Genomic DNA, 20,362 nt, shown 5'->3' on the forward strand with positions numbered 1-20,362 from the left:
AAAAAGACTTTCACTTCAAAGAATGGGAGAAAATAATTGCAGCTCATATATCTGATAAGGGTTTAATATCGAGAATATAAAAAGAATTTCTACAACTCAGCAACAGAATTACAAACAACTCTATTTAAAAAATGGGGTAAAGATTTGAAAAGACATTGCCCTAAATGCATGGTTCCCATATGACTCAGTAATCTCACCCCAAAGTATAGAGCCCAGAGAACTGAAAACAGACACAAGTGGATATTTGTACACCATAGAAGCATTAGTCACAATAGCCAAAAGCTGAAAATAAATTAAATATCTGTCAACAGATGAAGGGGTAAACAAACTTTGGTGTGTACATATAGTGGAATATTGCTCAGCCACAAAAAGAATGAAGTTCTGATACATGCTACCACATAGATGAATCTTGAAAACATGCTTAGTGAAATAAACCAGACACAAAAAGACAAATATCGATGACTCCACTTATATTAATATATGAAAATCTAAATAAACAAATTCATAGAGTCAGAAAATAGATGAGAGGTTACCTGGGGCTGGCATTTGGGCAGATGGGAAGTTATTGCTTAGTGTGTATAGAGGTTTTCTTTTTTGGGTAATAACAGAGTTTTGATAATGGGTAGTGGTGATGCTACACAATATTAATGTAATTAATGCTAGTCAATTACACACTTAAAATTGTTAAAATGGAAATGGTGATTTTTTAGAGAAGTGGGTTTACAGGAAAACCATGCATAAAATACAGGGTTTTCATATGCCACCCTGTTATTAGCACCTTGCTTTGTTGTGGTCCATGGGGTTCCTCGTAGTTTAGGTGCCTTTGGTAGTAAGATGTCCGCCGTTAAGTAAGTCATATCTTAGGAGTGATGTAAATAAAGCAGTCAGGATTGGTAGCTTCAAGTTACTAAGCAGTGCTCTCAACTGTATTTTTTATTATTTATCTCTCTTTTTAACCCAACAGTTCATTATCTTTATGGCCTGATCTTTTTTACATTTGTTTGCTTGCTTATTACAAATGTTTTTAAAATAGCATAGAAGTTCTTTTGGATTGCAGTTTTCACCTGTTACTTCATATACATACTATTATAATGTTTTCATAAAGTCAATCAGGTGTTAAAAATTAGGGCTTTTACACCAAAAACATGTAGGTATTTTTTTTTTTTTTCCTGTATGGTAACCTTTTACTTTATAAAACATGGTTTTAATTCTTTGTTTTATGCCCATGCATTTTATTTAAATTCAACATTCATATTTTTTTCAGGGTATTAAATTTAGACATATGATATTTTTCATTCAAATTAACTTATTTTCCATTATCTTGAGAGCTTGTACTTTACTTGGAGTTTTATTAAAGTAATTTTCTTGAATTTATCAGTTATCAAGTTCACATTAGACCCATCTCTATCACTCTATTTTCCCCACTTTCTCTTTCTCCTTTTCTTATCTTTTGCCCTTTATTCCCTTTCCTAAATTGCATCCACCGAACTTAGTACCTGTGAAAAGCCCAAATCAAGTGGAGAAAGGTTTATGGAGAAAAAATAATACAATTATGTTATTGTATAAAGTTTTAAAATGTATAGGAAGCTAGAATTGGTTAACAGATGTGATTGCTTCATTGTTTCAAATTTATGCCAATCAGACTTGATAGGATTTGATCACACTCTAGTAGATTTAGGAGATAAATTACAATATTGCATGACACACTTCAGATAGAAAACATCAATATAAGTTGAACATGATTTCTTATTTAAGATAACAAACCAGTAATTCTTTAAATTAAAGTGGGTGTTACTATGAGAGAATATTTATCAGTTTGTGTGAAAACTATTATATGTGGCATTTCCTTCATGGTGACAAGAAGTTTATTAAGTTTTTGATTTAATGTTCAAATGTGATTGTAAATTTGGAGAACCTTGTTTCTATTTAAGTATAGATGGTCTGTCAAATTAAATTTCCAAAGGACTATGGAGAAATGGGGCTGAACTTAAAAGAATTTTGATGGTAGAAAAATTTAATACAAGATGAAAATAGAAACTTGTTGCTCTGGTCTGAAATTTCTCTGGAGTAAGGTTTCATTAAAAACCTTAAAGGCTTACAAAGGAATCTTTATTTTTTTAAACAAGTAGAAGTTTAGTACCTCACGTAAACAAAATGAAAAAGAACATACTCATTAATGAAGTGACAGGTTCCCCAGGGAAGTTAGAGCCGAGGAATGGAAAGCCTGTTTGCTCTGCAAGGAAATGATAGAACCATTTATTTAAAAGCTTCTACAAAGAATACTCTTAACTTTATTCAGGAGATCTCTGTGTTGGAATGTCTCACTTTAATTTAGAAATAAAACCTGTGGTCTCTTGAGAACTTGATATGAAGTTGTTGGTAAATGAAATAATTTGTGAAAAGAAGGTAGAATTTTTAGTTTCCGAGATTGGGATTTTTAGTTTTTGTAATAGAGGGACTAGCTAAACCAATGATTTTAAGAAAGTCACCCTCATCTTTCAAGTAAGCGTGGAGTAACATTTGTAATTTTTTTCCAGAAGAAAACTATTTACAGCATGGCTTAGATTTAAATAATTTAATTAAGAAATATTTCATATATCACTGAAGTACAGAGTGTAAGTAGGATAGTCTTTAGTCACCAAGCAGAATTAGTATCATAATAGTTGCCATATGTATAAACATTTTGAAAATCCTTCCATTTTTAGAGATAGTGGCCATCCTGAAATAAGTTCTTATCCTTCTTGTCCATGTTTTTACACTATTTATGTGTTCACCAGTGAGTGTACTTGAAGTTTACCTAACTGAAATCTTCTGCTAATCCTTATGAAGTTTGCTTTTTCACCCTTTTTTCCCAACATTGTTCTGAGATTTTCCTTGCTTCTATTTACAGATTTGGTGTATTCATTTTAACTGTTCTATAATATTCCGTGATAGGCAGCATCAGTGCCAGTATTTGCATATCTCTTTCCCTTTTGACAGACATTTACAGGTCAGGATACTTTGCACAGAGATTTCTTCCATGAGGATACTCATGAGTCCTGCAGGGCTCAGTATTTTCAGCACAAATGACACACTGCCACCAGCACGCACAGTACCAGGTATCCACGTTCTAGTGTTAGGCAGCATCCCAAGGCAGTCTGGTGCCTCTAGAGCAATTCCCTTTTCTGGCTTGGGTTTCTCTGCCCTTACAGCCAAACCACTGTCTAACTACCGAAGGCAGAGAAATCTGCAGACAATCTAATCTTGCTGCTCTTTCTAACCCTATTTTCCCAGTATAAAAATTATAGTTTTTTTTTTTTATTTTTTGAAAAATATGCCTTTTTAATATTTTCTACTTTTCATTTTTGTTTTATTTTAACCTATAGAAGGCTAGGCACTATGCTATTTGGTATTTATTTTGCCCTAGCAACAGGTGCACTGGGTCTTTGAATAAATAGGACATTTTTTTTGCTTAATATGAATAATATGAGTTTTTGTCCATAATTATGTAACCATTTTAATTAATAACAATGAAATATTACCTTTGGAGAATGATACTTTCTTCTTTTGTGAATTTTGGAATTGTTCTAGAGCGTATTTAAAAATTCTATAATCTAAAATATATTGTTAGGTTCCAATTTGGATTATAATTTTCATTAGCTAGGCTTATTTTATTTTCATGCATTTTATTATTTGTAGAAGTCATATATGCTTTTAAGGATTTTAAAACATTTATTATACACTTAAGATTTGGATTGTGATGTGCCCTCAAACCATTGAAGAGAAAAGCTGTCAATTTATAAATTTCTTTGACCATGTGCCACAGTCTGAAGCTGCTTCACAGAATGCCAAATATTAGATTATTAATGTTATTAACTCTTTCACTGAAAATATGACCATATTTCCTCTCATATAAAACAATTAAACAAATTGCTAGGCTGGATCATTTCTTGTATATCAGTAGTTTCAGAAAGCTGAAAAATGTTTATATTCTGTAAGAAACAGATGCTGCTCTAACAATATAATACATTATGTACCAAAAGTGATCTCTGTTTTCATCTTAGATGCTGATTTGATGAGACAAGACTAAGCTTACATCAAAAACTGATTTAGGATGTGATTTTTCTCTCCCGAGTGTTTTTTTCTGCATAATTAATAGAAATACCTTTAACAACATTATCAAAAAATTTTTGGAGTTTTATTTCTTTGATTTTCACATCTATTTTTTTTTTTTTGAATTTATGGAAGTTTGTAATTATCTCAAAAAACGCTTTTAAAATAGCTATGGAAATATTTTGAAGATGTATCATTTTATACTTTATTGTCTGTACTTTGAATGAAAAATAGTCCTATATGTTCATGCTCTGATGTCTTTCCCATTTTCTGAGAGGGGTGGGCTTTATATTTTCTTTAACTTGTCGAATAGGTTTTGGAAAGACAGTCAGTGAGTTGGTTATGGTCAGAGATGATGACATTTGAAGCTGAAGGTCTCTCTTTTGTGGTGTGTTTAGGTTGCCTCTTGGGTCTGCTGTCCACGGGGTCCCTGGAACTTTTCCTCATCTATGGGGGAGATATCTTCAGTAGGTCCTTTCATTTCCTTTTTACTTGATTTTTTTTTCCTGAGCACCATCAAACTTGACTCTAGTTGCTGGCTGTGAGCCCTTAAATTCTTGTACCTCTGAATTGTATAATATATATAGATTGACAACTGTGCCTTTATATATATGGTCAGCTACTACTATATTTGGAGAAATATTCCTATTGTGTTTTATTCTACTGAAAATAGAGTTAAATGTAGTTTGGATGCATAGGGAAGAATTAATGATTGGAAGATGCAGAGTTGGTAAATTATTTATTCTGGCCCTGAGGAAGCTGAAAAGCTGAGTGAAAGACTAATAAATCATTTGTGGTAGTGCCGGTTGTCACTTCCAATTATTTTAGACGGTTTTGTGATAAACTGCAGCACCTGCTAGGTATCTGCACATCCTCCCTTGATGCTGTGGGTGCAGCTTGTTTAGTCAGTTATCAAAGGCAAGCTTGTGTAAAGTTTATTTAGGTTGGAAAGGAAATTCCCCTTTTTAAGTCAATTTTGTTGCTTTTAAGTTCTGTGAAAGGATTTCAGTAACATGGCAGGAAGTCTCGAATATACATCCTAGTTTAGCCAGGGGAGACTGTCTTTATCTTTTGTTAAATTAAATACTTGAAGAATTGAGCTTCTTTATTATTCCCAGACTAATTAAAAACCACTTCTACAGAGATGATTAGTACACTAAAGATCAGATTATCTGTTTGGTACCGTTTTATAGAGAACCAGTGCTGCTGCTTGACTAAGCCTTTTTGCTTTCTCCATTCAGTCGTTCCTTTGGAATCAGTGGCCCCAGTAAGTCCGCAGCTCAGCTGCGAGGTGCCTGGAGGCATGAAGAACTGGGGAGAAAGGGCAGCTTAGAGGCCTGGTTCTGGCGGTCAGGACAGGGCTACTCTCAGGCTCCTTAGGAAATAAAACTGTGAACAGCCTGGGAAATACGTGCCCCGGGCTTGAGATTGGGGTCGCTTTTCTGTTTCTGTCAGAGTTTAATAATAATCTGTGTCCAAGCCCAGAGCATGAGATTTCTTCATACATATGCAGAGTGACCTTGTTTTCACTGAACTTTTGGCTTTAATGTACCAATCTGGACTGGTAAGAGAGGACTCTTAGACTATATTCCAAAGAAAGAATCTTGGTCAGGGTTCTTCTTCTTTTTTTATACTTATCTCCCCACCTCAACCCCTCTGATGGCTCCCTCGTCTGTTTGCTGATTGTTTTTGCTAGTTGTCTGCTTTTGGTTTTGTTTTTCTTTAGGAGGCACAGGAACCCGAACCTAGGACCTCTCATGCAGGAGGCGGGCACTCAACTGCTTGAGCCCCATCTGCTCCCTCAGTCCTTTTTCACATACTCACTTGCTTCCCCTCGTCAGACACTCACTGAGCTCACGTGTGCCAGTCCTCTGGGAACAACAACTACTACTACTATTACTATTAATAGCAACTCTCTTTTAGAGCTTAGTGTGTGCCATGTACTATTCTAGCGCTTTCCATGTATTACCTTAATTTTAATACAACAACCCTATAAGGTATTTATTGTTCTTATCCTTACTTTACAAAGGACCTTTATGGAATGATAAGGAAATAGTGATTTAGTTTTTTCTTTACAGTCTGTAGAAGGAGGAAACATTTACTTTTATGATAAATCTTTATTAGTGTTAGAATTTTATTTTAAGCCCAAATAGTATAACAACAACGACCATTTATTAAACATTTAATATTGTGTTTGGTCTGTAGACGTCATTTCTCTTTTAACCGTGCACAGTTAATGAATATTACCTTGGTGGTGATGAGGAGACGCTGAGCGGCAGGCGCGGGGTGCAGCTGGGGCTGGAGACGCTGGCTCCTGAGGGGGGCTCCCGGCCTCTCACCCTCCCTGGGAGCCCCGTGGGCCGTGGCCGCCGCAGAGTGGGGAGGAGGCGGGGCGCGGGAGCCGTGCGGGTGGGCAGCTCTGCGGAAAGCGGGCCCAAAGACACGGGGTCCAGGGAGGTTTTTTTTTCCTGGTAGAAGTTTACAATCTAGATTTTTATTGAGTTGTCTAGTTTTTTAAATCTTTGCAACATACTCGGAGTGAACAGGGTGCTTACTGGATGTGGCCTGTGGATGCCAGCTTTGTGTGTGTGTGAACGGAAGCACGTTTATTACAAAAAATGAGAAAAAAAGAAAAAGATAAACAAATTCACATTATATTGAGCTAAAATAACTTCTGCATATTGCCGGTGGTAGAATGTGTTTTGACCAGCGTTTTCCCTTTTAACTTTATCCAGTGAAAAACCAGTAAGTGTCAGTGAAAATGTATTAATAGGACTGTTGGTAAAATTTCATTCTTTAGGGAGATTGACATATTGGAAGAAACATTTATTTTGTTAATCTTGTATGGTTCATGATAAACCTCTGAAGAGTCTTATTTGAGCTTGGGTTTCAGGTTATCATGGGATGCTACTAATTCAGATACAGGCTACAGAGCATAGAGCATAAAATCATGAAACCAAAAAATTTCAAGGTATTGAAACCAGCATCAAACTGGAATTTTGAAAATCTGAGCAGGGATTAAATTCTGGAAATGCTTGTTGCAAATCTCTTTGAATGCTGTGTCTCTGGTGACAAATCCTTTTATTACCTTCTGTCCCACTCATACACATTTCTTTCCGTATGCTCTAAATCGTGTGGAGATTAAGATACATGTAGTTTTTCATTGACGTGACTTTGTCAGATTACAGGGAGAATTAAATAATATGTTAAATGTTGTGACAATGAAATTTAACGGTTAGTCAGAGACCCTTAAAAGGAATAAAACAAAGTTTTTGTGAATGGGGAACTGTTAGAAATAAATTCAGTGGCTGTTTGTTATGGTTTTTAAAATCCTTTTTATCTTATTTACAGTTTAAAGAAAATATCCCTGAACATAATTTCAGTGTCACTTCATAAGTTTTTGAAAAAAAATTCATACCAATCAATTGTTCAGGGATTCCTCCACAAACCTGGATCAAAGACTTAATAATTTTTACTTGCAAGCTTGCTATTTTTAAATTATGAATTTTTGGAATTTTCTTTATGGATTTTTAAGTCCTACCTTATAAGGAACCTATCCATCCAAAATCCCTTGTCTCTAAAAAAAATGGGCTTAATAAATTTGGAGTTCCCTTAGTGTTTTTGTTTTTTTAAAATCTTCTCTGTGTTATTTAATATATAAAGTACTTGTTACGATAATTTTTCTGGTATGTGTTAGCTTTTTGCCCTACAGTGTTTTATTTAAAAGTATTCAATTTTTGGTTAAAATCTGACTTTAAAAATGTAATTAGAAAAATCTTTTACTCTGTCTCTTTAGGTATAAGAGCAATGTTTGTTCATTACAGAAAAATTATCCATAGTCCCACCATACAGAAACAACCATCAGATTTTTCCCTTTTTGTGGTCTTTTTCTTTTTCACTTTGTTTAGTATTTAATGTGATTGTGTGAATGACCTTTTTTTATTTTTTATTTTTGAGGTACTGGGGCCAGGGACTGAACCCCGGAACTTGTATGCGGGAAGCCAGCACTTAAGCATTTTATATTTATCTTTTTTTGTGTGATAATATTTATAGTTTAGTAAATTTGTTAAAAAAGATAGTTCAACTGTATCCCCTTCACAGTTTCCCATTTAGTAGCTAGAAGTAAATTCTCTGTTCTAACTTGCATGTAACTTGTCTCCTCTTACTCTACTTTGTGGTTTATAGCTACTTTAAATATATCTTACCCCAAACTTCTTGAGGGTAGCACTTTCTCGTATTCCTTTTTATATTCTTATAACATTCACTCCCTGTTGAGTGAATAAATGAAAAATTGCTCTTAAATTCAGTTTGTCACTGCACCTACGACTTGAAATAGCACAATGGCAGTACATTTATCAATTCAATTTTAAGAATTTTAATGGGTTTTATAGGTAGAGCTTTTATGAAAATGTGATTATACCAAAGGGGGAAAAAAATCCTTCAAGTTTGTGGCTTAATAATCTTTCTAGATCTAATAGATGAACTGGGTTCCTTTCATCATAATTAATTGTTTGGATTTATCAAGTAAATCTAATTTGAAGAGTGAATTCTCCTAAATATGTGTCTTGATGCCTAGAATATAAAATATTGTAGTTTAAAAAAATTCAAAAGAAAATAGATGAAATAATTTGAAAAAATTCAAAAGAAATAGTGAGTTGTTAGATGGTTTATAATCAGAGAACATGGAAATTCTGTTGTAGAAAAATTTTTGTATATAGGAGACCTAGTATGGTACACTGTAGATAAAAGATAATTTAGAATGCTAGAGGTGTTTGGATCCTTTGAAATTACCTTCTAATGTCTTCTGCTTTGCCAACAGAAAATGGGGAAAGTGAAGTTTTAGGAGATAAATTATTGAACTGCACAAGACTACAGTGTACCTAATGCCCATTATGAATGTGAGCTCAGTAAATAAATATATTTTGAAATAGTAAATGATAGGCCTTATGTATAGGGAATTGTTGAACACTTAACCATGAAGACTTTAGCAAAGTCATTACAAAAAAAACCTGCATAATTTACACATTGGAAAATATAATTTTCACATTCCTTAAAAATTTTTACACATTGAAGAGAGGTACTTAGAAGGCATTATACTTTTAATAACTTGGCAGTGTAAAGAAAGATGAAATAGAATGGGTTCTAACTAGTTAGTTTTGTTTGTAGAAGCATTTTGGCTATATAATTGGAAGGTATCCTTGGATAAAAGCTTTGTGGAAACTTTTCAAGTTGGAATAAGATTTCAGCTGGAGTGTCTAAGGGGTCAGTTTAAAAAAATCCATCTATATTAAAATAAAATGTGTCCAAGCTTTAAAGAAAAGATCTCAGAGTTTGCAGATGATCCTAAAATTGGAGCTAGAGGAAATAATGAGGAACAATGCAATCAGATTCAAAAAGATTTGGATTGTTTAGGTGATTGGGCCAGCAGATGGCAAATGCAGTTCAGTGTAGACAAATGTAAAATAATTATCTTAGGAACAAAGAACCAATCATACAGCACACTGATCAGGAAAAAATTTGTGGGTTATTGTAGGAAAACCATTGAAACAGTTAACCCGGTGCACAGCTGCAGCAAAAAAGGCAAGCAAGAAACCAAATTAGCAGACGGATAGAATATAAAGCAAGAGGCAATACTTATAGTGTATTAGGAAACTTGCTAGACCCCATCTAAATTACTCAGTCTAGTATTGGTTCATAGCACCACCGTAGAAAGAGTAAATTTTTATCTTGGGAATTAGAAATTGTAACAAGCAAATTTAATAAATAATGTTAAAGTGATTTGAACTAATTTTTCTTGGCTCAGAGAAGACTTCAAAGTAATAATATTCTTAAGAATGGAGTTTATAATGCTGATTAAAAAAAACATTTCCATTATAGGCAAAGGTTTGTAAAGTGGAAACATAATTACGAAAAGTTAGGAAACTATTAATCCTAAAGGGAATGAGTAGAAAATGTCAACCTACAAAGGAAAAAGATTAGGTTTTTGAATTCTTTTGTTTTAAGAGCAAATTATTTGTTCCTTGGGAATTGGAGAAACATTGCCAAGTGTGGAGATTGGTGTTAGGAGAGAGATCTTCAAACTTTTGTAAATCTTTAGAACTGGGAAAGTATGTAGATGATCTGACTAGACTGCAAACTTCTAAAAAAGTTGGCTGACCGTTCTTTCTGGATTTGGGACTGGGAAATTTGAAGTAGTAAAGTCCTAAACCTAAGTGGTCTCATCACCTCTTCTCTCACTGGTGCGCCTGCTGTGCCGGGCGAGCCAGGGTCTGGAGAAGGCACTGGAGGCACAGCTGTATTTTTAGAGTGCATTTTTTACTTGCTTCAGCTAGCCCCACTAATAGTTTGTAAGGATCATGTATTTGGAAAAAAAAAAAAAAATTATGGCCAAAAATCCCTTAGACAGAGATTGAATTTTGTCTGTTCATTTTTATGGTCATTTTTGAATGAAAACATTTTTTCGTACTTGAAAACTCACAAAGATCAAGAAATTTATTCTTCTCATCTCCTAATACTTTATATTAATTACTCTTTTGAAAAATTTCTGAAGCCATTATTTGAAGTTTAGCCTAACTATAGAAAGAATATTATTTTAAAGATGGAAAATTAATCAGACCATGAAACTATTCCCATAATGTTCCTTTTTTCGTCACTTGTGCCTTTTTCTTTCTTTCCCCTCTAATTCTTTCCCACGGATGGGAACTATAAATCTACATTGTCTCTTTTAATAGTTACATAATATTCTGTCATATTCGATGTACCTTAATTTATTTAACTAGTTCCCTATTGGTGACTACTTGTCATTAGAAGTTTTCACTATTACATATAAAGGTATATTAAAAATAATTTTGGATAGCATTTGCATGTATCCCTCATTATTTCCATAGGATAAATTCCAGAGGTAGAATTATTGGGCAAAAGAATAATTGTGTGTTAAGCTTCTGATATTTATTACCAAATTGTGTAAGTTTCTATCCCACTAGCAATTTTTGAGAATAGTTGCATTCTCAATGCCAACAGCAAGTATTATTATTATTTTTAAATTTTATAGTTGAAAAATAGTATCTTGTTTTAATGTATATTTTAATGCTACTGACCATTTATATTTATTTTCTGATTTACCCTTTAATATCATTTGCCTTTCATTCTGTTGGTGTCCTGGTGTTTTGTGCCTATTTAAGTAATAAATTATTTATTTTAAGATGGTCAGTGATTTTCTGGCATGTTGCCAGTACTTTTTCCTGTATTTTATTTTTATATTGCTTTTTTTTTGACTAAAGTATTTATTTATTTTTGGGAGGGGGCCTATCGTCTTTTAAAATTTTTATTTAATCAAATGTGCCACTCTGGTTCTATATAAAGTTTTTCGTGTTCAGTATTTTCAATTTTTAAAATAAAATATTTAAATTTTTTTAGGGCAGTTCTGGACATTGAACCCAGTAGGTGCTCAACCACTGAGCTATATCCGCTCCCCAATGAGAATTAATTTTTTCATTTGTTTGTTTTTCGTTTATAGGAGGGACTGGCAATTGAACCCAGAACCTTGTACTTGAGAAGCAGACACTCAACCATTTGTGCTACTCCTCTCCCCATAAATTTTTTTAACCAGTGTAGGATTTTGTTCATTGGTGAGTTGAGAAGTTTTTTTTAAAACTTGTTTTTATTTATTTTTATTTTATTTTTTTTAGAGAAGTTGTGGGTTTACAAAAAAATCATGCATAAAATTCAGGGTTTCCATATACTATCATAATACCTTGCATTGGTGTATTAAATTTGCTACAATTAATGGAAGCACATTTTTATAATTGTACTAGAGAAGTTTTAAAAAGATTTAAATGTTAATTTCTGGGCATATATTCTATATTTTTCATTTATTAAGTTTGCAGACACTAATGTACACACAAACTCATAAACAGGAATGAAAAGGGAAGAACACTGCATGGCACCAGCTGACTGTATAACCCTGTGTCCCAGTGTCTGCTTCTGTGAAATGAAGATATTAGTCTGGTATAGAGCTGTTAAATAATAATATATTTGACCACAAACACAGTAAGGAGGACAATATAACATCACAACCCAAGATACACGTATGCATACACATACACAGATATATGCATGTGAGTATATATACAAATACACTACATCTTTTTGCATGCCATGCCATTAAAAAGTGTGTGCAACTCACTTAATTGCCTTCATTACCCACTAAGGGGTGTGATTCATAGTTTGAGAAACACTGATCTGGCACATTGTGGGTTGGATACGCAAATGCTTTCTGGGGTTGACCAAATAACAGCTACAAATACCTTGCCACTTACGCTAACCAGAGGGCTTGGTGCTATCTAAAGGCATTCAAATTAAAAGAAAAGAAAACTACTTGCTAGACACACATTTTTTTAGGTGGAATTCAGCCTGCTAATTTCGGATCCTGAGGCTCATCTAGACCAGAACTTCTGAAACCATGTTTTTTTCCTTTTTAATTTCCAATATTATTTTAAAGTATAACTAATTACTAAAAAATGAAATTAAAAAGAAAAAACCAAATACAAGCCCACATTTTTATCATTAGATTTAATGGACTGACTTTGTCAAATTGCTACCAATGTTTTAAACGGTAAACCTCCAGTGTAATGAACAGTGCGTGTTCCGGCAGGGGATCCTCAGCCATACTCTGAACGTCACTGATCTAGATGCTGCTCTTAGAATGCTTCTGGTTGCCTTCAGACTCTAAAATTCTGTGGTGGTCTGTGGTATATATATAACAGCTTCTATACATGAAAATAGGAGATTAAACGACCTCACTCAGATTTTCTAATTTAATAAGAAATGATGCCTCTGATAGGGTCTGAAACAGATTTGGCTAAATGGAAACAAGCAAGATATTATTCTAGGTGTCTGAGTTACTCTGGAGGCTGATTTAAGGGAAGAGTGAACTTTGTCCTTTCCATATCAGTGTAAAGTGATGATAACATAATATCCCATGAAGTGTATCCAAAAACAAGATAGTAATGTCTAGCCATTGAAATTCATGTAGGAAACATTCTGTGTCAGTGAAAAAAATACATCAGCATTTGGATACCTACTGAATCTTAGTGTCTCTGTGTGCATAGATACATGTGCATGCCCACACAGAATTATTTTTATGGCTTGATTTTCTAGTTTTTTTGGGTAAGACTGTATCTCCAAGAGAGATGCCATGATGTGTAACCGTTAAGGTTCACTTTGGTGACTTGGGTGATTAAAATAGAACTATAGATCTATTTGGCTCTAGATAGGACTTTAATCTGTCTTCTGATTGAGCCAAATATCCTTTTAGAGTCTCTAAACATCTGCTTTGGAAATATATATGACATTATTAAAAATTTGTACAAAGTAAACCACCTTGGGCTATAATTTAGTTTTTTTGAAATTGAGGAATGCACCATCATTACTTTTATGCGATACAGTAAAACTAGCTGCTACCTATTATTTATTTGTCTATTAACTGGTTATTAAATTTTTGCTACTAAACTGTTATTGGATTTATGAAGCGTATGTTATACTTCTAGAGACTGTACTTTGTTTATAGAATGTGAAGAGTTGTTTTCTAGTTTCAGATAGCTTTCAAATAGGCACTTGTATTTGTGAGACTGTTTAAAAATACTTAAAATTTTGGTGGTTTCACCTTTGAATAATAGAAATCCCCAAATAATCTGCCGTATATCAGAATGAAATTTATTTTTTCCCATAATGGAAACTCCAGATGTAGGGGAGAGACTATGGAGCTTGGTATCCAAATATTGTTTGAAAAAAATTACCAGCTTGGTTTGTCTGTCTTTCTCCATTTGTCTTCATGCTGGTTTCCCACATAATCATAGGATGGTTGCCACGAACAAGTAGAATAACAAACATCCTTTAGAGGAAAGAAAGCAAAAAATTTTTTCCTCATTGTACACTAAAAGTTTTTTCCTTCTGTATTATTGGCCCATTGTGGTTCATCTGTTTACATTTACAAGATGGATTGTTTTAATAAGTTTATACATTTTTAAGACAATTATTTTTAATAAGAAGCTACCTACTATATAGTTGCATCAAGAATTTTAGGTCAAGACACAAACTGATTTAAATTAATGATACATCAAAATCTCTTCAGTAATCTTTTGGATTATAATGTATCTAAGGAGGTTACAGATTTACAGTAAAATCAAGTGTGATTAAATTATCAAACTGATTATATTTAAGTCAATACTATTCCTAATCATTTTGTGGGAATAAATATGCTTTATTCACATATTAAATTTAAAATGTAGTAATAACCTATAGAAATTGTAGCAGTGTTCTATTTAATTTTTTTCTTTGCCTTTCATTGTTTTAATTTTGAAGGTTTCTCTTGAAACTGTCAAAAATATATTTACATGATTTCTAAAATTTAATTATCATATCTTGAATATTAGAGGAATTCCTAACCCCCATCACAAAATGAATCATACTTCTTAAGCACATGCAAATTTTATAAATTAATTCTTGCCATTAGAATAACCCCTCCTTTTTATTCACTTAATTCATTTAAACAATTCTAATGTGATGGTCTTAGAAGAAATTAAGCTTTTGGTTGCTAGGTCCCTCTTCTCCTTCCTTCCTCTCTTCCTCCCTCTTTCCTTCACTCCTTTTCTGCCATTTTATTTTTAGTTTGAAAAAAGTTTAGAGTTATAAAAGCATTGCAAAAATAGTACAGAGAGGTCCCAAGTACCCTTTACCCAACTTCGTCTAATGTTAACATCTCATATAACCATAGTTTAATTTTCAAAGCAATTAACATTGGTACAGTACTATTAACTAAACTGCAGATTTTATTCAAATTTCATGTTTTCCCACTAATTCCTTTTTGTGCTTCAGTATATAATCCAGGATCCCATATTGTATTTAGTTGCCTTGTGTTTTTAGTCTCTTCCAATCCTCAGTCTTTTCCTGTCTTTCAAAACCTTGATATTTTTGAAGAGTACTGGTCAGGTAATTTTGTAGACTATCCCTCAGTTTGGTCTTTTCTGCAGTTTACTCATGATCAGGTTGAGGCCGTACATTATTGGGAAGGATACTATGGAGGGGATGGATGTCCCCTTCTCAGTGCATCGTCTAAGTGGTATGTGGTGTCTTATTACTGCTGCTGCTTTATTTTCAAGTATCAGAAATCTTGGAACAAGATGGTAGTGTTAAGGCACGCCAGGGTGCCATTCCCCCACAGAACCTTTAAACAGCTAGCATAAACTGGCAGAGCCATTTACCTCAAGACTCCAGAAAACAGCTAAAGGGTAGCAGTAACAAGGTGAGTGCTGAATTAAGAAAACACAGCTTTAAAAGCAGTGGGAGAAGCCTCCTGGTGCCCCATGCTGTGTGGAGCCAGTCTGCACTCCATTATGGGTTCCTGGCCTATTCCTGCGGGAACAGAGTAGTCCCCCCATGGGTACTGGGGTGCTGGAATGTTGGTGCCAGTCGATCTGGTGGCAGCCTGAAAGACTGATGTACCGGGGAACTCTGATTCTGCCTGTCCTCCCCGACCCGCCTTGTAGGCAAAATCCGCTTTTAGACAGCTAAAGTGGTGTAAGAAACAAGTATAGATGGCATGGGGCAAAGAATCACCTGCTTTAAGTCCTGCAGTAGAGCATCCTGGGGGGAAGAATGTTTTTTCATAAGGAGTAGAGGGGGCATTCTAATTTCTGTAAATAGGGGAATTCCTAAAGGACACAAGCAAGCACACGCCCAGGCCAAGACTCAGGCTCAGTGAAGACGGAGAAGTCCCTGCACTTTGCATTCCACCTTGGTCTGATCTTCTCAACAGGAGGGCTGATCTCAGAATGAGAGGACTAGCCAACTCAGAGTCAGTTTGCAAAGACTGAAAAGTATTTTTGCTTTGGTTTGTCAGTTTTTATTAGCGCCACTAAAGGGAGTCTGTGTCTTATCACTGGATCTGAATACAAACTTAACGAACAGAAAGCTCAGAGACGAAATCCCAGAGTTAACATTTTAAAATATTAAAATGTACACGTGGATAGCAAAAGATTATGAGACAAAGAAACAGCAAATGATGGCCCATCCAAAGGAACAGGATAAAAGGCCAGTAACCATCAGTGAGGATGCTCAGATTTTGGACATTCTAGACAAAGACTTTTATAAAAAAAAGATCCTCAGTTTTCTCAAGGTGCTAAAGGAAAACAGAACTAAAGGACTTCAGCAATACAATGAATGAACAATATGAGGATCTCAGTAAAAAGATAGAAATTTTAAAAACAAACCAACATGGGAATCAGCTGTGGCTCAATCAGTTAGGCTCCCCTCTACCATATGGGAGGCCCTTGGTTTGCTCCCGGGGCCTCCTTGTGAAGGCAGGTTCGCCCGCATGCTGCAGAGTGCCTCCTGGCCCACCGATGTCATGGAGTGCTGACTCAGCAAGGTAACACAACAAAAAGAAGGGAGACAGGCGAGAACAGAGAAGAGCGCACAGCAGATGGGCACAGAGAGCAGACAGTAAGCAAGCCACATGGGGGAGGGGAAATAAATACAGACACAGAAGAACGTACAGCGAATGGACACAGTGAGCAGACAGCACACAAAAAGCCGCGGGGGTGGGGGGGATAAAAAAAAACCTTAAAAAGAACCAACAGAAGTACTGGAGTTCAAGACTGCAATAAATGCAATGAAAAATTTCTGGAGGGTTTCAACAGAAGATTGGAGCTGGCAGATGGAAGAATTAATGAATTGAAGACAAGATTATTGAAATTCCGGCTAAGGTGCTGAGAGAAAAAAGGAAATTAGGAAAGGAAATGGAGCCTAAGGGACATGTGGGACACTGTCAAGCATCCCAATGTATGCATTATGGGAATCACAGAAGGAGAAGAAAGAAAGGGCCAGAAAAATGTTCAAAGAAATAAGGGCAGAAAATTAAAAAAATGTAACAAAGGCACAAATATACACATTAAAGAATCTCTGTGAACCCAAATTTGAAGGCAAATATGCCCGGACTCTTAGGAGTTAAATGGTTCAATACCAAGGACAAGGACAGAATTCTGAAAGCTGCAAAAGGAAAGCAATGTGTTAAGTTTAACGGTGCTCCAATGAGATTGTGTTGATTTCTTGTCAGAAACCATGGGGGCAAGAAGGCAGTGGTACAAAATATTTCAAATGGTGAAAGAAAACAATTGTCAACCAAGAAGTTCATATCTAGTGAGACTGTCTTTCAAAAATAAAGGAGAGATTAAGACATTCCCAGATAAACAAATGATAAAGGAGTTTAGTTCCACTAGACCTGCCCTATAAGCCGTGCTCAAGGGAGTTCTTCAGACAGAAAGGAAAGGACACGAGACAGGAGATGAGAGCAGCATAAAGAAATAAAGACCTCTGGTAAAGATAACCATATGGGGTGGTTATATATGTCAGTACAATTGTAAAATTTTTTTTGGCATATAACTCCACTGTTTCCTACAGGTTCTAAAATATAAATGCATGAAAAGTAATGATAAATTTATGGCTTGGGCATGCAAAAATATAATTTGTTAGTACAACAGAAAGGTAGGGATATAGAAGGGTATAGGAATACTATATGTGTATGCTATTGAGGTTAAGTTGGTATCAAATCAAGCATGATTGTTACAGATTTAGAAAGTTGGCATAAATGGAAGAATTGAGGGACAGAATGGTATACGACTTAGAAAACCCATGTCCTGCATTTCTTGGTTTGTCACTTTAAATGTGGACAGGTTAAACTCTGCTAAAAAGGAAGACGTAACAGTTATAAAGATATATGCACATAATGGCAGAGCCCCAAAATATATGAAGCAAGCCCTGACAGATTGGTGAAGAGAAATAGATGGGTCTACATTAATAGGAGACTTCAGTGCACCACTTTCAGTAATGGATAGAACCTCTAGGCAGATCAATAAGGAAATAGAAGACTTTAATGATACTATAAACGAACTAGACCTAACAGTCATATATGGAACAGTTCATCCAACAGCAGCAGAATTACACATGCTTCTGGAGTGCACATGGATCATTCTCCAGAATAGAGCATATGTTTGGTAACAAAAGAAGTCTTAATAAATTAAAAATATGGAAATCATGTAATTTATCTTCTTCAACTACAGTGGAATGAAGCTAGAAATCACTAATAGAGGTGATACTGGAACATTCACAAATATATAAAAATTAAACAATGTACTCTTTTTTTTTTTTACATATTAATAAAGCATGCATTTCATCCAAAGTGTACAATCAGTGGTATTTGTTATAATCTCATAGGTGTGCATTCACCACCTCAATCATCATTAAAGCATTTTCATTATTTCAATAATAATAAACAAAAAACAAACAAGGAGATTCTCTCTGTATTTCCCCTACATAGCTGCTATTTCTGACTATTCTTGCACAATTATTTATTTATTAAGTGGTTTTATTGACTTAAGTTCATATACTATATGATCTATCCAAAGTGTATAATCAGTGGCTTTTAGTATAATCACAATGTTGTGCATTCATCACCACAAAAAATTTTAGAACAATTTCATTACTCCAAAGAGAAAAACTCTATACTGCTTAGTAGTCCTTCCCCAGCCCTACATAACCACTAATCTAATTTAAACTTTTCAAAAAAAGATGTATTTATTTCTGTTTCTCCCCCACCACCCCCCTGTTGTATGCTCTCTGTGTCCATTTGGTGTGTGTTCTTCTGTTGCTGCTTGTATTCTCATTAGGGGAACCGATCCTGGGACCTTCTGGAGTGGGAGAGGGTGATCGTTCTCTTGCGCCAGCCCAGCTCCATGTTCTGCTGTCTCTTATCTTCTCTCTTCTGTGTTTCTTAGTGCGTCATCTTGCTGCGCCAGCTGTCCATGTCGGCCAGCACTCCTTTGTGGGGTGGCACTCATGCGTGGGTTTGTAGTCCGTATGGGCCAGCTTGCTGTGTGGGCCAGCTCGCCTTCACTAGGAGGCCCTGGGCATTGAACCCTGGACCTCCTATGTGGTAGACGGGAGCCCAACTGCTTGAGCCACATCTGTTTCTCATCTAACTTAATCTTTATAAACTGATTTATATATACCTTTTATATAAATATTTAGTACTTAGTATCTAGTTTCTTTCACTTAGCATAATGTTTTTTTTTTGGTCTGATATTACATCTTGTAGTGTAAAACATACATTTGTTCAATTTCAAAGAAACAGTCTTATATATGCAGTTTTACCTATAAATAGACTGACTATTGACTTGCCATGTGACCTAGCAATATGACTACTAGGTGTATACCTAGAAGAACTGAGAACAGTGACACAAACAGACATCTGCACACTGATATTCATAGCAGCGTTATTCCTGATTGTCGAAAGTTGAAAACAACACAGGTGTCCGTCACCTGATGAATGGATAAACAAACTGTGGTGTATTCACATGATGGGATATTATGCAACTATAAGAAGAAATGAAGTCATGAAGCATATGACAACATGGGTGAACTTTTAGGATATTATGTTGAGTGAAGCAAGCCAGACACAAAAGAACAAATACTGTATGATTGTGCTACTATGAACTAAACAATGTTTTCTTCTTTTTTTCTATTTTTTTCCCTATCTGGTTGCACCATATGGTAAGTGGGAGCTCAGTTTCTTGAGCCATAGCCACTTCCTGATAAACAGTGTATTCTTAAACAACTAATGGATCAAAGGAAAAATCACAAGGGAAATCAGGAATTATCTTGAGGTATAGAAAATGAAAATACAACATACCAAAACTTATGGGATGCAGCAAAGGCAGTGCAGAGAGGGGAATTTATAGTTGTAAATGCTTACAATAATAAAAGAAGGAAGATGTCATATCAGAGATCTAACCTTACATCTGGAGGATTTAGAAAAAGAAGAGCAAACTAAACCCAGAGAAGGAAAGAAAGATTAGAACAGAGATAAATGAAGTAGAGAATGGAAAGAAAATAAAATCAACAAAACCAAAAATTGGTTCTTTGAAAAGATCAGTAAAATTAACAAACCCTTAGCTAGACTGACAGAAGAGTAAGAGTGATATGCAAATAACTAAAATCAGAAATGAAAAGGGAGGTATAGCGATCCTGCAGAAATAAAAAGGGTTTTAAGTGGATGCTGTAGATAACTATGTATGCCAACAAATTAGATAATCTAGATGAAATGGGCAAATTCCTAGAAACAACCTACACTGACTCAAGAAGAAATAGATATCAGCAGGCGAATAACAAGTGAAGCGATTGAATCAGTAATCAAAAACTTTCCAACAAAGGAAAA

At 34.9% G+C, this 20,362-nt stretch overlaps 1 protein-coding gene across 1 annotated transcript in view; it reads left to right on the plus strand.

Annotated features, from left to right (window-relative positions):
* Positions 1-20,362, plus strand: part of TBC1D5 (TBC1 domain family member 5) — a 589,141-nt gene that overhangs the window by 82,718 nt on the left and 486,061 nt on the right. The window contains exon 3 of the mRNA XM_058290770.2: positions 11,609-11,720. The gene's annotated coding sequence lies outside the window, so the exon portion shown is untranslated. The remainder of the gene's footprint in view (positions 1-11,608; positions 11,721-20,362) is intronic.

Source organism: Dasypus novemcinctus, chromosome 31 (genome assembly GCF_030445035.2).
Source record: "Dasypus novemcinctus isolate mDasNov1 chromosome 31, mDasNov1.1.hap2, whole genome shotgun sequence".
Lineage (NCBI taxonomy): Eukaryota > Metazoa > Chordata > Mammalia > Cingulata > Dasypodidae > Dasypus > Dasypus novemcinctus.